Source organism: Eptatretus burgeri, unplaced genomic scaffold (genome assembly GCF_056783735.1).
Source record: "Eptatretus burgeri isolate ZD-2024b unplaced genomic scaffold, Ebu_testis_v1 Ebu_testis_scaffold_105, whole genome shotgun sequence".
NCBI lineage: Eukaryota > Metazoa > Chordata > Myxini > Myxiniformes > Myxinidae > Eptatretus > Eptatretus burgeri.
This window is the reverse complement of record NW_028222055.1, coordinates 56,128-80,000: the sequence shown is the minus strand read 5'-3', so window position 1 is coordinate 80,000 and position 23,873 is coordinate 56,128. Positions and strand designations below refer to the sequence as shown.

Here is a 23,873-nt window from a genome sequence, read left to right as displayed (position 1 = left end):
TTTACACCTCAAGACCCCTAAATTGTAAACGCCGTGAGCCAAAGTTGTCTCAAGTCGGACATCCTATGCTAAACTCCCATTCGTGTGCCGCACGATTTACATCCTTCACGTAGTTCATCACACCTTCGGTGATCCGATTTTATTCCTTTCCATCCCTTACCCGATTGTTTGTCTCATTTCTGAATTCGTTTTCCGTGCGTTCCTTCGATGGCTCAATTGCGCTTCGATCCGCATCAGGAGCGGAGTCGTACGTGGATACCGACACAGCGTTTCGTCAGACGCGTGATTTCCGTGCACACGTGCTTTGAAATCCCACGCACCGGTTGGATACGTAGTGGGTGCGTTACGTGCAGGACGTAATTAATAGATGTGTGAATTCTGGATCATTTATGCTAATTTTGATTTCCAGATTGCGAGCGTCCCTCCATGGTTTCTCCTCCCGTGCTGTGATTGTGCTCGCGTACAAAGCGTGAGTGTGTTAACACACCTGATCATCAAGTCCGTAGCCTTGTGGAGGGTTAACAAATCATGGTGATTGTTTCGTAACAATCGTTAACACTCTCGTGTTCATGTCAGTTCGTCATCGATTGATACGTGCATGTACAGTATAGAATAACAGCAATGGAATTGATTTTTCGTTAATTATTTATGTCGACATCACACATGCGTTGTGGGATACCACGTAATTTAGTCGTCCGAATTCCGGATGCAAAGACGGATTGAACCCGATTTTTTTTTTTTCACAGACAAAACCACGTTTTTTGCTCTGTTCCCTCCGATTCCTACAGCTGCCCTCACGCCCTTCGCAGTGACAAGGCGCGTCAGACACCAATGCACTAAGAATCGGACTCCCTCCGAAGCGCAGGAAACCACGCACGTGCTTCTCTCACGCCTCGCAGGTGTGCGAACTCGAGAAGCGGTTCCACCGGCAGAAGTACCTGGCGTCGGCGGAGCAGGCCGCGCTCGCTTAAGGCGCTCAAGATGACGGACGCACAGGTCAAGACGTGGTTTCAGAACCGACTGCACTGCAAGTGGAGGTACACGCACACTGTTTAATCCTGTGGAATATTCTCTGTTCACCTGTCGTGCACCTTTTTTTGAAGCAACGCAATGTAAAGTTAATGACAAACTATCGATACATGAGCTTTGACTATTTTTAGCAGTGTAATCACTCGAGAAAAGTAATCTCACAAGCAGCATGGAAATAGAAAAATATTATGTCTCTGTAATATATATATATATATGTGATATATAATCACACACTAACCTTTTATGATCTCGAGACTGGGGTTTGGATCAGATTTCTTCAACCCATCTCTGAGGTGTCAAATTGGTGCTTTGCAGATAGGGACATTGCATCAACGAATACACCTGGTCCCTCAGGATGGACGTTAAGCTGAGGATCCGTCTCCAGAGGTGTTGTCGCCGGTACCCGTGGAAATTTCTGCCACATCTCATAATCCATGGTTGGGGCACGTGGTGGGTCGCTCTACCAACATGACCTGAGGGAGGTTATCATGCTGTAGTGGACTGCTTAATGGCTCTAATTTGGTGACAAATGCTGCACTTCCTTATTATGAAAGGTTGTCTTATTGTTTTGTACATGTAATGTGTCTTCATTCATTCTGGATTGGGTTCAACTGGCTGAGCATGGCAGCAATGTCACAATGTGATGATTGCAGGTTCACATCCTAAACCCATTGCGAGAGGAATTCCAAAATCCACCCAGTCTATGTATATATATATATATATATATATATATATATATATATATATATATATATATATATATATATATATATATATATATATATATATATATATATATATATATATATATATATATATATATATATATATATATATATATATATATATATATATATATATATATATATATATATATATATATATATATATATATATATATATATATATATATATATATATATATATATATATATACGCCTCTATATATATATACATATATATATATATATATATATATACATATACATACATATCTTCTTCCCTTCAGCTGCTCCCGTTGAGAATAGCTACACATAGGATCATCCATATGATCCTATGCATAGTGATTTAATACATGTTTTACGCTGGATGCCCTTTCTTGACGCAACCCTGGTCACTCTCTTACGACACAGGGATATGGTACACCTATTTTAACCGGGGTGTATATATATAGATATATATATATATATATATATATATATATATATATATATATATATATATATATATATATTTCTATATCTTCTTCTTTCGGCTGCTCCCATTAGGGGTCGCCACAGCGGATCATCTCCTATGAGTCCCGCATAGTGATTTCTGGGCACATATGTTTTATGCCGGATGCCCTTACTGACGCAACCCTGGTCGCCTCTTACGACACAGGGATATGGTGCCACCCTATTTTGCTCAGGGTATACACCGGCCCATTATCATGGTAGTGCTCATTTCGCCGACCTCGGAAGGATGACAGGCTGAGTCAACCCCTGGTGTATTAATTCAGCGTGTCCCAGCAGGAGGTTTGAACCTCAGGACCTTTTGGATCCCAAGCCGCTGCCCTAACCACTAAGCGCCAACACCAGGTATATATATATATATATATATATATATATATATATATATATATATATATATATATATATATATATATATATATATATATATATATATATATATATATATATATATATATATATATATATATATATATATATATATATACATATTATATATATATATATACATATATATACATATTATTGTTACAGCTAGCTATATACATATATACATATATATATATATATATATATATATATATATATATATACATATATATATATATATATATATATTATTATATATATATTATATATATATAATATATATATACATATATATATAGTTATATATATATACATATACATTATTATACATATATATATATATATATATATACACATATATATACATATATTATTATTGGCTTATACATTGGTTGGCTATTATTATTACAGCATACATATATATACATATATACATACATATATACATACATATATACACATGTATACATTATTATTATTGTTAGATACATATATATATATAATTATTATACATACATACACACATACACATATACATTCAAAAGTTAGTAAAGGGACTGTGTAAAAACGACTGTAAACCACTTGAATATTTACCACATCTTTCCTCCTGCTATTGAAAGTTAGTCTACACATATGACCGTTTTGTGATGCGCAAGATGTGAGACAAATACAGAATGCGTGATGTTGTGGAGATGTAAGAGACGTTTTGGAGACATTATTTTTCGGTATACATGAATATTGGGTACGTGGGCAGAATACCGTACCTCCTATTGATCTGTGATGTCATGCAAGTACCTTCTTGGTCTTGTTCTTACGGTTATATGATGGTTTTATTCCCACAATTGAAGAGGTAACTCTACATGGTGTGAATGAGGAATCAAGAGAAACGATGTGTAAATGAGTGTCAGTGTATCGCATCATAGAATGGTTCATCCCTGAAGGCTGTAATGTGGTGTTTCGTGATATCATTGTATAATATCATCTTGGGATATTTATAGCCTCGTCACAGATTAATCCCTCTCGAGTGGTTCTCACGACAGGAAGCAAACTCAAGACCATTATGCGCAAGGTCTGTCGTACTATTTGCATGGAGAAATTAAGAATATCGTGTGTGTAAAATGGAAAAATGCACAGATCCCATCCTGCAGACAAAACGAGAAACTCCACATTGTGATCTCCAATGACAGGCCTTCCTGATGTCGTTGGTGTGCATCATGCCTTCTGGAATGACGAGCTCATATGTTTAAGGGTCTGTGCTATAAACCCAGCGATATAACCAAAAAGGGGAGTGGGGGCAGGTGGGGAGGGTTCGGGTGGTGGCTCTGCAGAACCAGGCCTCCCCCATGGCAGAGTACAGAGTGTAATGTCTACACATACTCAGACAAGTTCTTCTCCTTCGTCATCTTTTTTAATTTGGACAGATTTACGCGAATTGACAAGCAATGTAGGACCTTCACCGCCATCCCTCCCTCACCACCTACCACTCACCCACCCCCCTCCCCCCGGGTCTAAACTCAAGGTCTGTGGTATATTGCACCTTCTACAGACATCTAGTCATGTAAAATTATTGATGATCCTTCCATGGTTAAATGGTCAAGGCGAGGACTCATGTACCCTTAGCCGAAAATTATGATGGATCTCAAACACTGTATGAGCTACCTTCCAATATTTCTAACCCTATTATACTATAAACACCACCTCACTACCACCATTGCAATTCAAAGTATACTTAAACACACGTTACTGCCATAGATTCGGATGGTATTTGATGGGCATTTTTGGTTGAAATAGATAATCTAAACCATGTACCTTTTTAACGTTAACCTGTAACGGAATAACGCAAACTCAGCGTTCCCGCACAATGGTCACGCCTCCACCCTTCATTTGCTTGCTTGGGCTCAATGACGTATGACGTCCATGTAGACGTAGATCATTCACAGGAAAAGCTATTAAAACATCGTCACGTTTTCTCTTGGAAACATTTTAGATTTTTTGATACATTGTACAGATTCAGAGTATAGGCATGAGTTCGGGTGACGTGGAGACATTTTAGTCGCAGATTGTTACGTGGTTAGACAAAGCACATTATGTATATGTGTATGTGTATGTATATGGGAATCGCATATATATATATATATATATATATATGTATATATATATATATATATATATATATATATATACACATTACCGCTTTAACAGCCCTCCAATAATTCCCACCTTGTAGGGTCGGCCGGAAACGTGTTCTGGTACAAGTCCCGCACACAAACCGGCTGGCCAGGCTCTGACATTCCAACCGAAGGTTCAGGAATTAGTGCAGTATAGTTTGGTCCAGAGTGCCGCCGATAACTTCCGCCTACCCTTCATGAAGGACATTGTGGGATATTTAACATCCACCAGCGAATGCTACCGCATGGGCCACTCGGCTTAAAGAAGTTCATGCGAAGCAAAAACTATGTATGCAGGGCTAAGCAGTTGGTTCCATGTCTGTCTGTACGTCTCATCAACCAGCGTCAGTTTATATAATCGAGGAACAACTTCATTTCAATTGAACGTTTTATTTTGACCAGAAATTGGAAAACAACCACTGGTTAGCTGAACTGTACTCTGGCCCTGAAGTTGTCCTCGACTCCACATGCATAAAGAGGAGCGAGAATAAATGTTTTTTACTCCGCCTGCCTGCCTACAGCAGTCAAACAAAATTGAAAACAAGAATCGTTTTTAAGGATGTCATAAAGGACACAAAACAACAGGCAACGAAAAAAAAAAATGCCAACGTGTTAAATAAGGTGGTAGTATATATATATATATATATATATATATATATATATATATATATATATATATATATATATATATATATATATATATATATATGATGTGGCATCAACAGCATGTAAACTTATGGAATTTTTTGTACAACCTTCAGAGTATCTATTTTATTTCGATTGACCATTGTACACTTGAACACTGTAGAACACAAAATCACCTTTTTTGCCACTTTCAAAATCCTTCCTGTTTAGGTCGGACTTGGACATGTTAAATAAGGTGGGGCATAAGACACTACTGCATAAACATTGCTAAACTTACGGATTTTTTAATACAATCTTTAAAATGATTATTTTATATCAATTCGAATTATATACTTTAACACTGCATGGGGATAAGGAGTTTCATGATCTCTCTCGTTTAGTTCTACATGTCTTGAGAAGGAGCTGCCAATGTTAGATAAAATATTGAGGTGGCAGGAAGTTGCAATTTATTTTGAAACCATTAAAAATAAAAAAGCTTCACATAATGCAGACAAATTCTTAGTTGTACATCATGACATCATCACATGTGTTGCGTGAGCAATATTTTATGGGACTTTTACAAAAAGAAAGATAGATTTGTTTGTTAATGTCCCCATTTGACCCTCAGGCTTGTGATGATGTGGGGAGCCCAAGTTCAAAAAAATCCCACATCTCATGATGCGGGGAGCTCAGGTTCAAAAAATCCCACATCTCATGATGCGGGGAGCTCAGGTTCAAAAAATCCCACATCTCATGATGCGGGGAGCTCAAGTTCAAAAAATCCCACATCTCATGATGCGGGAGCTCAGATTCAAAAAATCCCACATCTCATGATCACGGGAGCAAGGTTCAAAAATCCCACATCTCATGATGCGGGAGCTCAGGTTCAAAAATCCCACATCTCCTTAGTCTGGGAGCTCAGATTCAAAAAATCCCACATCTCATGATGCGAGAGCTCAGATTCAAAAAAATCCCACATCTCATGATGCAGGAGCTCAAGTTCAAAAAATCCCACATCTCATGATGCGGGAGCTCAGGTTCAAAAAATCCCACATCTCCGCGTCATGCGGGGGCTCAGGTTCAAAAATCCCACATCTCATGATGCGGGGAGACTCCAAGTTCAAAAATCCCACATCTCATGATCTCTGGGGAGCCCAGGTTCAAAAAATCTCACATCTCATGATGCGGGGAGCCCAGGTTCAAAAAATCCCACATCTCATGATGCGGGGAGTCCAGGTTCAAATAATCCCACATCTCATGATGCGGGGAGCTCAGGTTCAAAAAATCCCACATCTCATGATGCGGGGAGCTCAGATTCAAAAAATCCCACATCTCATGATGCGGGAGCTCAGATTCAAAAAATCCCACATCTACTCATGATCTGGGGAGCCCAGGATTCAAAAAATCCCACATCTCATGATGCGGGAGCTCAGGTTCAAAAAATCCACATCTCATGATGATGCGGGAGCTCAAGTTCAAAAATCCCACATCTCATGATCACGGGAGCTCAGATTCAAAAAATCCCACATCTCATGTCTGCGGGAGCCTAGGTTCAAAAATCCCACATCTCATGATCTGGGGAGCTCAGGTTCAAAAAATCCCACATCTCATGATCTGAGAGCTCAGATTCAAAAATCCCACATCTCATGATGCGGGGAGCTCAGATTCAAAAAATCCCACATCTCATGATCACGGGGAGCTCAGATTCAAAAAATCCCACATCTCATGATGCGGGGAGCTCAGGTTCAAAAATTCCACATCTCATGATGCGGGAGTTCAGGTTCAAAAAATACCACATCTCATGATGCGGGAGCTCAAGTTCAAAAATCCCACATCTCATGATGCGGGAGCCCAGAGTTCAAAAAAATCCCACATCTCATGATGCGGGGAGCCCAGGTTCAAAAAATCCCACATCTCATGATCACACGGGAGCCCAGGTTCAAAAAATCCCACATCTCATGATGCGGGAGCTCAGGTTCAAAAAATCCCACATCTCATGATGCGGGAGCTCAGATTCAAAAAATCCCACATCTCATGATGCGGGAGCTCAGATTCAAAAAATCCACATCTCATGATGCGGGGGGAGCCCAGGTTCAAAAATCCCACATCTCATGATCACCGGGAGCTCAGATTCAAAAAATCCCACATCTCATGATCTGCGGGGAGTCCAGGTTCAAAAATCCCACATCTCATGATGCGGGGAGCTCAGGTTCAAAAAAATCCCACATCTCATGATGCGAGGGCTCAGATTCAAAAAATCCCACATCTCATGATGCGGGAGCTCAGATTCAAAAAATCCCACATCTCATGATGCGGGGAGCCCAGGTTCAAAAAAATCCCACATCTCATGATCAGGGAGCTCAGATTCAAAATCCATCTCATGATCGGGAGCTCAGAATTCAAAAAAATCCCACATCTCATGATCTGGGGAGCCAAGGTTCAAATCCCACATCTCATGATGCGGGGAGCTCAGATTCAAAATCCCACATCTCATGATCTGAGACTCAGGTTCAAAAAATCCCACATCTCATGATCACGGGGAGCTCAGGTTCAGAAAATCCCACATCTCATGATGCGGGGAGCTCAGGTTCAAAAAATCCCACATCTCATGATGCGGGGAGCCCAGGTTCAAAAAATCTCACATCTCATGATGCGGGGAGTCAAGTTCAAAAATCCCACATCTCTGTGATGCGGGGAGCTCAGGTTTCAAAATCCCACATCTCTCTTGATCTACGGGGAGCTCAGGTTCAAAAATCCCACATCTCATGATGCGGGAGCTCAGTTTCAAAAAATCCCACATCTCATGATGCGGGAGCTCAGATTCAAAAATCCCACATCTGCTTAAGCGGGAGCTCAGGTTCAAAAATCCCACATCTCATGATCACCGGGAGCTCCAGATTCAAAAATCCCACATCTCATGATGCGGGGAGCTCAGGTTCAAAAAAATCCCACATCTCATGATGCGGGGAGCTCAGGTTCAAAAAATCCCACATCTCATGATGCGGGGAGCTCAAGTTCAAAAAATCCCACATCTCATGATGCGGAGAGCTCAGGTTCAAAAAAAATCCCACATCTCATGATGCGGGGAGCCCAAGTTCAAAAATTCCCACATCTCATGATGCGGGGGAGCCCAAAGTTAAAATTCCCACATCTCATGATGCGGGGAGCTCAAGGTTCAAAAAAATCCCACATCTCATGATGTAAGGGGAGCCCAAGTTCAAAGGAAATCCCACATCTCATGATCTGCGGGAGCCCAAGTTCAAAAAAATCCCACATCTCATGATGCGGGGAGCTCAAGGTTCAAAAAATCCCACATCTCATGATGCGGGAGCCCAAGGTTAAAAGAATCCCACATCTCATGATGCGGGGAGCCCAAGTTCAAAATCCCACATCTCATGATGCGGGGAGCCCAGGTTCAAAAAATCCATCACATCTCATGATGCGGGAGCCCAAGTTCAAGATTCCACATCTCATGATGCGGGGCCCAAGTAAAAAAAACCCCCACATCTCGCAGTGTGAGAATTAAGTTCAAAAAATCCCATCTCATGATGCGGGGAGCCCAAGTTCCATTTCCCTTGTCTCATGATGCTGGGGAGCCCAAGTTCAAAAAACCCACATCTCATGATGCGGGGAGCTCCAAGTTCAAAAAATCCCACGTCTCATGATGCGGTGAGCCCCAAGTTTCAAAATATCTCCACATCTCGTGATGCAGGGAGCCAAAGTTCAAAAAACTCCCACATCTCATGATGCGAGGAACCCAAGTTCACAATATCCCCACATCTCGTGATGCAGGGAGCCAAAGTTCAAAAAAACTCCCACATCTCATGATGCGGGGAGCCCAAGTTCAAAAAATCCCATGTCTCATGATGCAGTCCAGCCCACGTAAACCCCACCCCCCACATCTCATGATGCGGGGAGCCCAAGTTCAAAAAATCCCACGTCTCATGATGCGGTGAGTCCCAAAGTTCAAAAATTCCCACATCTGATGATGCGGGGAGCTCAGGTTCAAAAATCCCACATCTCATGATCTCTGCGGTGAGCCATAAGTTCAAAAAATCCCACATCTCATGATCACCGGGAACCCAAGTTCAAAATATCCCACCCACATCTCGTGATGCAGAGGAGCCCAAGTTCAAAAAATCCCACATCTCATGATGCGGTGAGCCCAAGTTCAAAAAATCCCATATGGGCTCCCCGCATCTAATGTCTATCAATGTCCTTTTAATTCATGTAATGGTACAGTGATATCTGCTAACTATTATTTATGTCCAAACTAATCCATTTGTGTTCCATTACAGTAAATACAATATACAAAGCTCCATCATTCGTATCAAACTTGGATCTTGTTTGTTTCCTCCTTTACAGTTTTGTTTCTCCTGAGGCTGTCATCTGCCTTGTATTTGCTTGTTGACGTTAAAGACCCCATGCACGGTGTCTCTAAAAGAAGAGCATTGTGTACCACCAACAATGGCCATGTAACCCTTTTTGGTGATTTACATCCATGCCGACAACTTGACCCTTTAAGACCTTCCCCAGTCTATGACAGCCATTGGGGTCCACCGACTGGGCAGACAGGCACTCAAGGCGATCTTTTCCAATGGGAAATGAATTAAATTTTAGCATTCATATCAACACGTTCCCACTTACACCCACCAATCCCTTAACCTTTTTGACCTGTGTATCATCTCACGGAAATACTATTGTTGTTTAATCCATGACTCGCTGTCATGAGGCAATGAAAAGGGCATCCAGTGTAATATATGGCGGTGAGAAACACTGCACTTGTGATGGGGTCCAACAATTTGGATTTGATGCTCCTCAGGTGACAATGTTGCATTTTTATATTGAGAAGCACCAAAGAATTTCCCCTGAAGTCCTGATGTAAGATGTACAAGCCTGTACCTCGCACACAGCGAGATTCACGCGCACAATGGCTGCGTTTAGAATGAGCCAGTGCCATGGAATTGAGCCTTCATGGCTCACGAAATGGACCACCACTGGCCAGGGAACTCTAAATGTGTCACTTCTGGCCAGGGGAAAAAATGTGTTTCCTGGCCAGGGGACTCTATGTGGGCCTCGACTGGACAAGGGATTATAAATGGGCCATTACTGGACAGGGAAGCCTGGTGTTGGCTTCGTGGTTAGGGGTGGCTGGCTTAGGATCTTAGGGTCCTGAGTTTGAGTCCGGTTGGATTCTGAATTAACACCAGGTGGGGTTGACTCAGTCTGTCATCCTTCTGGTGGTCGGCAAAATGATTACCCAGTGTACTGGTAGAGAGAGCGGCACAAGACCCGCACTTCCAAGAAATGATCGCTACCCGGCAGCCAGAAGCTGCCATACGCAAGAACAGAACTGAAAAGGGGAATATAAATAGGCTTCTCCTGACTAGGGGACGATAGATGGGCCTCGACTGACTCCGGGGATGATAGGTGGGCCTCTACTGACTCGGGGATGATAGGTTGGCCTCTACTGACCAGGTGGGTGGCGGACAGATGGGCCTCCTACTGACCGAGGGTATGATAGATGGGCCTCTACTGACTAGGGGACGATAGATGGGCCTCTACCACTGACCAGGGAACGATAGCTGGAGCCTCAACTGACCAGAGTATGATAGATGGGCCTCTACTGACTAGGGGACGGTAGATGGCACCCTCCACTGGGACCAGGGGGACGATAGATGGCCCTCCACTGAGCCCAGGGGACGATAGATGGGCCTCACACTTACCAGGGGGATGATAGATGGGCCTCCACTTACCAGGGGATGATAGATGGGCCTCCACTTACCAGGGGATGATAGATGGCCTCCACTTACCAGGGGATGATAGATGGGCCTCTACTGACCAGGGGACTAAATGGGCCTTTACTGGTCATGTGACTCTAAATCCCAGCCCCTAACTGGGCAGGTGAGTCTAAATCAGCCCGAACTGGGGAGGAGGTGAATATGAGCCTCTCCTGGCAAGGGTACTCTGAATGGGCCTCTACTAACCAGGGACGATAGATGGGCTTCTACTGACCAGGGGGATGATAGATGGGCCCGATATATGGGGGAAAATAAGATGGGCCTCTACTGACTTGGGGACAATAGATGGGCGTCGAAAGCTGACCAGGGGACGATAGATGGAGCCTCTACTGACCAGGGGACTAAATGGGCCTTTACTGGTCATGTGACTCTAAATCAGCCCCTAACTGGGCAGTGGTGAGGTCTAAATCAGCCCGAACTGGGGGAGGCGAATATGGAACACAGCCTCTCTGGCAAGGGAAGTGTGTACTCTGAATGGGCTCTCTACTAAACAGGGGACGATAGATGGGCTTCTACTCGACCAGGGGATGATAGATGGGCCTTATATATGGGGAAAATAGAGTGGACCTGATATATGGGGGAAAATAGATGGGCCTCTACTGACTTGGGGACGATAGATGGCTGCGTTGACTAACCAGGGGACGATAGATGGAGGCCTCTACTGACCAGAGGACGATAGGATGAGCCTGATATATGGGGATCAATAGATGGGCCTCTACTGACTTAGGGGACGATAGATGGGCCTCTACTGACCAGGGGACTATAAATGGGCCTTTACTGAGGTCAGTTGACAGAAAAATGGAGCCTCGACTGGCCAGGTTACTTTCAGTAGGTCCCTTCTGGCAGCTACAGAGGACCGTAAACGGCCTGACCCACGGTATGTTACGTGAAACGTATGCATGATTCTTTCCATGGTATGTTGCTTTCAAAATGATGAATATGAATGCTAACGAGGCCTTCCATGCATGTGCTGTGTGTGCGTTGTCAGTCGACTCGCTTCTGCTAAACGTGGAACTTAAGCTGCCATTGCTCGGGCAAAATCTGCAGGAGTGAAATCGTCTTTTTAACATAATTTTCGGTGAATTTAAACGAAAGTGGCAATTCCAAATACGGTTGTCTCGCTCATTCAACCCTCCTCGTTGTGCAGAGGCACACACCCTTTCTCTCAGGTACTTTTCCAAGTATTTTCGGATTATTTTAGAAGCTTTTCGGAGCCATTTTGAAGTGACGATCCCTTATCTCGGCACATAGCATGATATACATCCACGCCGTGCCCCGATGACCACTATTTCCAGTGGCGGTTTCTGTACAATGCGCACCCGAGCATTCCGAGGAGGTTGAATTACGTCATTTTGGAAAGTCCCATATTGTTGGCATAAGCAACAAAATCAAGAGTGTAAACACACTCTGCTCTGGTCACAATATGAATTACATGGCATCTTAAAGCATTTCTTTACGTTTCATTTGCACCCAGCATTGCAATGCAAAATGTTTACATGGCTGTGTTATAGACTTCTGCAACAACAAAGTAAATAATCCACTTGGTGCCAAATCAGAGCTCCACAGCCCTCAACTAAAATCTGTACCTGATGACTTCAGTGTTGAATTGATGTATCTATCGCTCCATCGAAACTGCTTACTGTCCACGGCACTGTAGGCCATAGAACATGGAGCTCTTGTGATTGCTCTGGCAGTAATGGTACAGGTGGGAATGAAGCAGAGTTTCACATCACATGATTCTCCTGGGGTCCTGAGTGGGTGCTCACGTTTTGAAATGATGGACTACTTCCCGTCGTAGAATGGTGCACAACTCAAATTCTAATTAAATAAAAGACCAAATACTGCATTGGAGTAATCAGGAGGAACCTGGATTGGATTTGGGTTTCAGCTGCTACTCCTGCACCCTCAAACTCATCTTGGCGCTGCCGAGCTTGAGCCTTACAAATAATTTTTTAAGAATCCACCTCTGCAGATAAATATTTGGAGAAGGAATAAAAGAGGTAAAATTAAATACACAACATATACTGACGCATCAACTTGCATCGAATTTAAAGATAAAAAAAATAATTAATGCATTACTGAAAAACTCTCATGCATACACGTTACACTATATATTTATATCGATACAAATAAGACTATATCACAAAAATATTAACCACTGAAACTTGTAACATGACCTACAAGGCATAAAGTTGCCGAAAATGGAAATCACCAAGAAGGCCAAGAAGACCCTGCTCTCGTCTCTCGCAGTTTTAGCAATATCAATCAGGAACTTGTGACGCAAGAGGAAGTTGCTCCGGTTACTGCGCTTGGTCTTTTCGAGGTTCCATGCCGCAATCCATTTGCAGATTGGCCAATCCCAGCTCTTGATCGGGTCCCGGCTCCAGTTCCAGGATTGCGTATTTTTGCTTTGGGATCGATTCGGGAACGGTGCTGCCGTGGAAAGATGTGGTCAACGGTAAGGCGGCTGTGGCCGATCTTCGTCCCACTTTATCTAAGGTGGTAGAAACGGCATGCGTTTGTGAGAAAAAATATTGAATATTTCTGTTTAAACAGAAAGAATTTTGTTGTTTACCTTTTCCAGATGGTGATAAGTACAGTTACCTTCTGGAGCCGTCTCGTCTGTATTGGGGCTCCGCAGGCAGGATATTGCGTCACAAAGTGCACCGTCCTTTGGATCCGACGTTAAGCCAGGTATCTCGTCTGCTCACATGCATTGTGTGTGGTGGGTAACAAAATGTATCATGGTGTCTTTCATGAAGATTATGCGAGTTATCGCCGACACCGTCGATCTGATTACCAAATTCCCGCCCTCGAGATCGGCTCCAGTTGAACGCCACACCTGACCAGCTGTGGTTTGTGAGAGATTTGGGCAAAAATACATTCCCCCTCGGCAGACCAATACACAAGTAAATGCAATTAATTGTGGCTTTTGGAAAAAGTCAAAGTTCATCGATGCCCATGGATGCAATTATTATTAGGGTACCCTGGGTACAGGGTACCCTGTTTTCTTATGTTTATTATTTATTATTATTATTATTTTTCCGCCGGCATTTTGCGCCCTGTTTTCACTTTAAAAAATCATTTTCTCAGGAACGCAAAGTCCGATCGACCTGAAATTTTCACCGTAGTATGTATCTTTTTTGATAGCACAATCACGTTATAATTATGACGTCATTGGTCACGTGGTGCGAACGCCATCTTGAAAAAACGATAAACTTTGGACCTCTGTATCTCTGAAATCTTCCAGGGTAAAAATTTTTTCGCTTCATACATTTTAACAAGCTCCCTCTCGGGAACACGTGTGATTTTTCGTGACGTCATCGGTGAAGAGGTATCCGGTGAAAATTCGTCAAGTAGAGCCACATGGGAAAAATTTGAAATTTCTTGGCGTCATCTACACCAAAATTCATCGTAGAAAAATTTTTTTTTTGACGTCATCGGTGGCGTATTCAGCCGCCATCTTGTTTTGAAATTTTTTTTTTTTTAAAATCTTCTTCTCCCGAGCGGCTATGCAGATTGAGGCGGCTTCACAGGTATGTCCCCCTGAGGTCCTCTTTCAAGTTTGTTAATTTGTTGATCGTCACATGGTTTTGGCGGCCATCTTGAAAAAACCTTAAAACATTCAAACATCTTCTTCTCCAGAAGCGCTGGTCCAATGAAGGCGAGATTTCAGAATTATATTTGTGACATGGATGCGATGCAAGTTTGTTAATTTCAGTGATAGGTCACATGGACATTACCATATTTGGATTTAAGAAAAATATTAAATAATGTTTTCTCTGGTATTTCATAAGCCATCGAAGCGAAAATTTACAGTGCCTTCCTCCTCAAGTCTGCATACATGGTAAAAAATTTTACCTCAGAAGTCACATGGTTTGGCGGCCATCTTGGATACAGAAAAATAGACCTTATCCGATTTTTGAAACTTCACACACTTGTTTGGGTCTATGATGGAAAGCAAGAATTTAAATTTATGATATCATAGGTCACAAGGTTCGGCAGCCATCTTGGATTGAAAATGAATAAATTTTAAAATCTTCTTCCAGAAGGGCAAGACAGATGAAGGTGAAACTTCACACATATATTCCCCATGAGTCCTTTCTCAAGTTTGTTAATTTCTTCTTGATCGGTCACATGGTTTGGCGGCCATCTTAGAAAAAACCCAAAAAACCTTAAACATCTTCTTCTCCAGAAAGCGCTGGTCGGATGAAGGAGCAGATTTCAAGTATATTCGGGACACATGACGATATAAGTTTGTTAATTTGGAATTGATAAGTCACACGGTTTGGCCGCCATCTTGGATTTAAGAAAAATATTAAATAATGTTTTTCTCTGGAACCAGCAACCTAACAGATCGAAAGTTTGCAATTACCATCTACCATCGTGTGTGCACGCGTGGTAAAAATTATGGTCACACGTCACATGGTTTGGCGGCCATCTTGGATGAAAAACGCACCTTTCGATTTACGAAACTTCACAAAGCGTGTTCCATTGCAGTTGGAAGCAGAATATATATTTCTGATGTCATAGGTCACATGGTTCGTCAGCCATCTTGGATTGAAAAACAATATCTTCAAACGTCTTTTTCTCTGAAAGCGGCTGAACAGATCCAGAAGCGAAACTTCGACCACTATGACCGCCTCTCCATGACGAATAAAAAGTTCCCACCTTGCAGCGAGAATGCGATGCAACGTTTGGCAACCATATTGGATTGAAGGAAAAATATTAATTAATGTTTACTCTGGTACTACTGCATCAATAAATGTGAAACATCACCTTTATGGTGCAACAGTCATGCAGAATGAGGTTTGAAATTTCAACGGGATCGGACCCAGGGTTTGGCAGCCATGTTGGTTTTAAGAAAAATATTAAATAATGTTTTCTCTGGAACTGCTTAACCTAGCGAAGCGAAAATTTGCACTTATCGTCTAGGATTGTGTTTACACATGTGATGAAAATTATGACATCACAAGTTACATGGTTTGGCCGCCATCTTGGATTGAAGGATAAATATTAATTAATGTTTACTCTGGAACCACTGCTTCTATATACGAAACTTCAAATTTCTAATTTAGCCGACATGAGAAACAAAGTTTAAAATTTCAACCTGGTCGGTCACGGTTTGGCAGCCAGAATTATTTAATTATTTGAATCTGTTCGCCAGTAATAAGGAAATTGAACGCTTTTTGCTGCCCGGTTCGCAGCTCTTCAGTCCCACGCACGCCGAAGCATGCCTCTGTTTTTGCTCACTCTTCAATAATGTTTTTCTGGAACCACTTTCCCCATGAATGCGAAACTTTGCGACTGTCGTCTGCAGAAAGTCCCATGTTGTATCAAAGGCGGACGGACTGGGTACCCGGTCATCACTGCCAACAGTTATAAAGTGGCAGTTCTAGTTATTATTGTTATTTTATTAACCCTTATTCAAATGCTCCTCAGTATTTTGATCGTGGATCATCTCCTTTAGCCACAAAAACAAGTTTGATCCTGATACTTCGCCCACCTTTATTTTCTTACTGGACCTCTGCATGTCACCTTTGAAATACACGACTACTCTACCCCGAACGGTGCAGCAGAGATGTAGGTGTTGCCATGTACTGAGAAGAGGAACCGCTGCTGGACGAAGTGTGGCTGCAGGGTCCTGAGCTACGGATTGTTTCATCTTCGTTTGACTCATTGAGTCAATAGTATTTAATTAGAAAGATTATACATACTTACCCGAGTCCGTTTGCATATTACTTATGAATCGTATAGTTTAGTAATTTCGTTACCACATTTACAGAACACACTTATTTAAGATTTTGGATTTTATCTCCCAGGAGGTGAACTAATGTGTGACCACCATTAATTTCTGAACTCTGTCTCGTTACTGGTTGCATCATTAAGCTTAGCATGGCTGTGCGTTGTGGATGCGGTGCCCCGATATAGATTAGAGCAGGAATTTAGAAGTCATCCAGAGTTACCGGCACACAACGGCCTACTTTCTTGAAAAGGTCCAAACAACCATTGCGAGCAGCAGTGCAACAGCCGGCTTCTCTTCTCATACGAAAGTGGATGGCGTGGTATATTAAAGGAATGTATCGCATGCAACCAGGATTGCTGTGTAATGTAGTGCCCACCGGAAGACTCGGTACAGCTCATACACCCCTCATGTGCTGTGTAAGTGATGGAGCAAAAAAGTTTACTTGGATATACTTTTCAAGTTTCTGATGTGTTGTTTATAACTATTTTTGTGCTGTTCTAACCTGTACTGTAATGAGGTTGCTAAATGTATTTATTGCTTAATTCAAGATTTGTTGAATCATTTCCAGTTCCCCCCCCAAAAAAAATACAATCCCCAATTATTGAAGACATATGTACCAGAAAGCTAATCAATACGGGGAGCGGCTGGAGTGGGGTTATGTTTATTTAATCCTTATTCAAAACACACTGACGGCTCGCTGCGCTAATTCAAAACGACTCGCTGCACTGGAAAACGTGGGGATCAGGAATACTCCACCACTTGGTAAATGGTGGACACTTGTAATACTCTCTGCCACCTAGAGTGGTGCTTCACGATGCACATTTACAGAGAGAATTTGCATCCCCCCTCTCCCCAAGACCACCGGCAAAGATAAAAAATACCCCTTTACACGAATTGGGGTCTTGCTGATCCTATGTCGCAAGTCTGGATGTAATTGACCCAGAATTATAGGAGGAATAGCGCAACAACTCACACGGCTGGTCCGTGACTTATCGTAAGGATATGTAAATGTTGTAGAATTTTTGACTACCTTACCTCCCCATGCTTCTTACTTAGTTGCTCCTTCAATTTAAATGGCATGGGCTGATTGGATGGCCTCAACGTACACACACTACATGCCATCTAAATCTAACCGAGGTTTGAATCTACGACCCAGCTATAAACTATCATCCCGGTGTTTCACAGGCAGGCTGGTTCATCAATATTATTGTGCTGTCCCTTGAAGGTAGACGTTAAACCGTGCGTCCTGTCTGCCAGCATTGGTTGGTGGACGTTAAAGATCGCACGGTGTCCTTCACAAAGAGTAGGTGAGCTATACGCCAAGCCACCGTGGCTTCAAATTACAACGATTCCTGCCCTAACAAGCAGAGGGCACAGCCTCGCCCCCTCCGCCTTTTACTGCATCCGGAAGAAGATGTAAAAGGCATAGTCTCATCTCTTCTGAAACTTCTCTCCCTTCTCTTCTCACTTCTTCCATGCTCCCCTTACCCTCCTTTCTCTCTCCCCACCATCATCCCTTACCCTCCCTAACGCTCCTACATACCTCACTATTCTCTCTCTCTCTCTCTCTCTCTCTCTCTCTCTCTCTCTCTCTCTCCCCTCCCCCATTCATAATCATCTCCTCCTCTTTCCACTCTCCCATAAACCCTAACCCTAACCTTTTTTTTCCTCTCATCTTCAACCCTTCCCATAAGCCCGGAGACCTCCTTTATCTCTTCTATCATTCTGAAGTCATGTTGTGTGATTGGTGGAGGTTTTGTTGGATCTCTTCTCTCCCCACACTCCCCCTATCTGCCTTTTTCCCCCTCCTATCACATTCTCATTTTTTTAAAATTTCTCTCAATTCTGAAGCCCCTATTGCTGATGTAATTAAATAGTTTTGCCCCTTTTGATAGGGTGAGTCATACAATAATTATTGTCCCAGAAATTTATAAACAAGAGAACAATAGGTCGTTGATGCATAGACAAACATCCAAGTCACATTCCCTTGCCTCTCAATGGATGGTTATAAAAAGTTTGGTCCAGAATTACTGTGCGTTATAATATATTGTGAGTGTTTGGAATAATTTTTGTGCAACTGATGTTCCGTCTGTACATACACTGCGTGGTAAGGGCCGGCTGGTCCGGCTCCTCCAGATGTTGCCACCGTTTCCTCGAAGGTAGTGCCATGGTGCCACCCATTTGGCTCGAAACTCCTTCATCGCGGGAGCCAAGTAGGACGCTCAAACACGAGTCCTAAACGAGACCAACACGAGACCTGACACCCAAGGCGGGACTTGCTCCGCCGCTCTGTGTTGCATAAACACACATTGACTAAACCTTTCTTTTGAATTTACCTCTCTTATAGGTTCCAAATCCTGCCAGAATAGGTGCACATACAGAGGCACACGAACAGTAAGCACCGCTTTATCACCCCCACGGCTGTTATTGAGAGCGGGAAATGTCTTATGACCTCCAACACCGGTGCTCGAGTGGTGCCATTTAGTAACCGGAATTCACCCACCAAGCTCGATTCCATTAAAATAAATGAGCTAAACATACAGATAGTTATCTTCGGCCAACAATTCATTGCACAAGCGACCATTCGATTAACCTTGAACACGGCAGTAGAGTGCCAGGTACAGTGGCATGTAGCGTACGGTACTCTGTGGTTAATAAATAATTAGAATTGGGCTGGCGGGTGGGTTCAGAAGTACATGCACTCCACTTTTGATGTATCTAGTCTGGGGTTGATTCCCGATCCGAAATATATAAACTATCATCTTGTGTTTTGGAAGGACATTTTTAAACCAGGTGTCCCATCTGCTACTATTTGCTTATGGACGGTAGATCCCCACGTTGTCTTCATGAAGAGTTGGCTATTGTGTGCTATATACCTGTCCCGACTGACTGCTGAGAAAGGTAATGGCAAGCCACCCAGTGTATTTTTACTCTGGGAATGCACATGAGAGCAATGCTGGATGCTCCTGGAAAGAATATGGACTCATCAATCAACCAACGGTTTAATTACCTATTCCTGCATTATGCATACGCCTAAAAGCTTTTGAGGGTGTCATGCTTTATAACAATATAGTTATTAAATTATTAACACAACCCTCCTGAATCGATTTTCTCACACATACTGTAGTCTCAACCTTTCTATATCCGCAATGGGGGATTCACGAAGGAGCGTGACATCACAGATGTACGTAGATCAACACTGAACTAAAAAAAGTGAAAGCGAGCAACCAGACCAGCAACTATAGGGACACCACCATCTGATGTAAGACGGGTTCCCGAAGTATTAGAAACAAGAACGGAAATCAGTAGAGTGCATAACTCCTCCAGGCAGAAGACAGTATTGTCTTGTAGCCCGCACTGATAGGCTTGAATCTGGATCTCGTATCCAGATCTGGATCAACGGAATTTCACCAAAATTGAATCAGTTTTTTCCTTTTCACATACCCAACCTGTCCACCAGGAGTGTTGCCGAGATCAGTTCATTCACTTTTTGAGATATCATTCTCACAGACAAGCAGCAGTGAAAACACGTACCCCGTCCCACCCTTTTGGTGTGCAGAGGTATGCAAAACATCCACTTCCAAATTGCTAGCAATGAGACAGAAAGATGTCCTCTTCCCCTCAGCCTCCTGAAGGGATTGTGATCCTTGATGATCTTGGAAGCATTCTCTTCAACCTCATATTCTTCACTTCAGGTCTTCAAGACAGCTGTTCACCACCATCTCAGATCCCCAATGCAAATCATGATCTCTTTCTACCCCTGTTAATGCCTCTCCCCTGCAAGCCCATTTCTTTCCAAATTTCCTTCCTGAGTATCACACGTGCATCGTCCTCTTACCCCCTCATTATGTTTCACTTCCCTTATTTGTCCGAGTCTCCCTCAATTTTTGTCCCTCATCTCTGCTGTTGGTGCATTTATCCCTCCCCTTTCTACCATTCCTTTTGTTCTGTTTGCATCCTCACCTGTTCCAATGTTCCTACGCTCCTCCACGAGCCTCGACTTGCAGGGAGTGGTAAATGGAGTCGCTGGAGCACCCAGCCACCATAATGGATGAAGCTATCGAACTCCATTTGTGCAATCAACAGAAGCCTTGTATGCCATTTGAAGTTGTGGGGTCATGCATCAAAATTATTCCTAAAAAATTACACTTTTGAAGCCATTAATTGCAATCACAAACCACAGATGTTATCCACCACTATACCTGGGATGGGGCCCACCTACTAAAACCAAAAAGGGACATCTCGAACCTCAAATGAATCAAAGTACCTGCCATCCAAGACCAAATGTTAAATACTGGTAATACCGTGCAAAACAAGTAAAAAAGACAAAATGTCATAGCCTCCATTGTTTTAAAAGTAACTTTGCTGTATGTGGTTAAAGGACCAGCCCATATTTATGTATTAGAACTAAAATGGCTGCCAGTCTACCAGATCAGCCATCTTTGATGACATCACAAAAAATAAAGTTAGGTGCAAGTGTTTGTGATTGTGTGCTGTGCTTTTGCCAAGTTTGAGCAGAATGGGACCATGCATACCAGAGAAATGGTTAGGAACACGTTTAAGAAATAATAAAATGGTCGCCAGTCGGCCATCTAGGATCTCAAAAATAGACATGCGTACATTAAGCCAACTATTTCATTATCCGGGTGTCAAGTTTGAACAACATTGGTAGATGCATGTCCGAGAAATGGTTGAGGGCGTGTTCAACATCAGATTTTTTTCAACTAAAATGGCCGCCAAGGCAGCCATGTATTCGATCTGATGTAAAAAAAAAAGAAAAGAAAAAAAAGACGTGCTGATGCAAGCCATCATTCATAATCTGTGTGCCAAGTTTGAACAAGATCGGTAAATGCATGTCCGAGAGATGGTCGAGAATGTGTTCGACACCAGGTTTTTTCTTTTTACAACTAAAATGGCCACCAGTCAGCAATCTTGGATCAGATGTCCACAAACAAAATGACTTGCTCATGGAAGCCATCATTCGTTATCTGTGTGCTTAGATTGAACAAGATTGGTAAATGCATGTCCAAGAAATGGTTGAGGATGTGTTCAACACCGATTTTTTTAACAAAAAAAAAATGACCACCAGTCGGCCTTCTTGGATCTGATGTTGAAAAATGACGTGCATATGTATACCATCATGTGTTGTGTCAAGTATGGGTAAAATCGGTCCATACATGTCCAAGATATGGTTGCGGGGCACGCACGCATGCACACGAAAATCGAGACCGAACACATAAGCCCCCGTTTCGGATTAAGTCGAATGGGGGCTAATAAAGTATTTCTACAGCAGAGGTTTATTTGCTTTGGGAACTTTTCGAGCAAATATCGTGTCATGGAGGAGCAAAACGTCATCGGGTAGCAGGTTCACAAACTAGGCAAGGGTGAAAGGGGATTGGACAGAGACGTCACACACGAGTGGAAAAATGGATGAGCAGCAGAAAAGAGAGGGGCTGGAAGCGGGGGAGTGGGGGAGAGTCAACCAGAGTATAAGAGATTGATTGTGAGGATGGAAGATGGAGAGGTCGGGGTGAGTATGGGACAAAGCATGAGGTAATTATGGGCAGCACTCAATGGTCTGGTGGAAGGGGCATGAGATAAAAAGACACAGGGAGTAGTTTCCCCTGATGAGAGATTAAATATACAGTTTAGACACAAAAGGACTTTATTACAATGCACGTCCCTTGCATTTTAAACTCTATCTATATCTGGTTTTAGGCCATGTTCAATCTCATTATTCTCTCGGTCTTCAAGACAGCCGTTCACCACCATATCATATCATCCCCCATACAAAACAATGATCTTTTCTACCCCCCCCAAACCCCTACCCCACCTGGGTGTTATCTTTGTTGTCCACCCCATGTGTCCTCCGCCTACCCCTCTTTCTTCCCCACATCTCTTAATTGGCGAAGTTTCCCTCTATTTTGGCCGTCAACCTACCTTTGGTGCCGCCCTCTCTACTGTTCCTTTTGATCTGTTGCATCCTGATCCATTCAGTGTTCTCGATCTTCCACGAGCCTTGACTGTACATGAAAAATAATATTTATTAGGTACAAAAATGTATAGGAAATTTTTACCTCCTCTCATCCACTTTACATCCCATGTGATCACTAATTCTAACCACACTTTCTGTAAGAAATATACATCTATTAGCATGGTCTTTGCGTAACCATGGGTCCCCGATCCAAGATCTATACGACTGCAATCATTAATTTGATCTTTTCCATCCACATTATTCCAGAGCATACACAGAGATGTGCTGTGTCCATGTGTTGCAGGCGGCAGACGGCAGAGGAGCGGGAAGCCGAACGGCAGCAAGCGAACCGGCTGTTGCTGCAACTACAGGCTGAAGTGTACCAGAAGCCACTTGGCCGAGATGCTCATCCAGGAGACCGCCTCTGCCTGCACAACTCGTCGCTCTATGCACTACAGAATCTGCAACCCTGGGCTGAGGAGACTGGAGGGTGCACCTGTGGCGTCGCTCGCATCAGCACTCTGAGCAAGAGGTCGTGAGAGGCTGAGATTAGAGGAAAGGATCCAGAGGAAAGGTGTCGTCAGCACCGGAGAGAAACAGGATCGAGCGGCAGGAGCCTAGAGCAGGTAGAAAGAAAGCTCAACAATGAGCAAGCAAGAGCTTTAGACGAAGACAGTGTGGGATAGAGTCGAGCAAAAAGACAAGGTTTGATAAAGGGAAGAAGAGGATACATAAGAATGGGTAATGTAGTACCCAGCTATAAATGGCTACCCTTTTCAGGACTTTCTTCAATCCTCCCTCAAAGCCAGAGAAGGTCTTTATTTTCAAACTTCAGACCCAATGAATGACTCTTTGATCCGCGTTCCGATACAGCCGAGAATGGCCTAACCAGTGTCACACACACTCGGCTAATGGGTAAATAGTTTTGGATCA

General features: G+C 42.9%; 1 pseudogene; it reads left to right on the top strand.

Moving 5' to 3' along the window:
* Window positions 1-23,652, top strand: part of LOC147007562 (T-cell leukemia homeobox protein 3-like) — a 25,112-nt pseudogene extending 1,460 nt beyond the window's left edge.
* The last annotated feature ends 221 nt before the right edge of the window (window positions 23,653-23,873 follow it).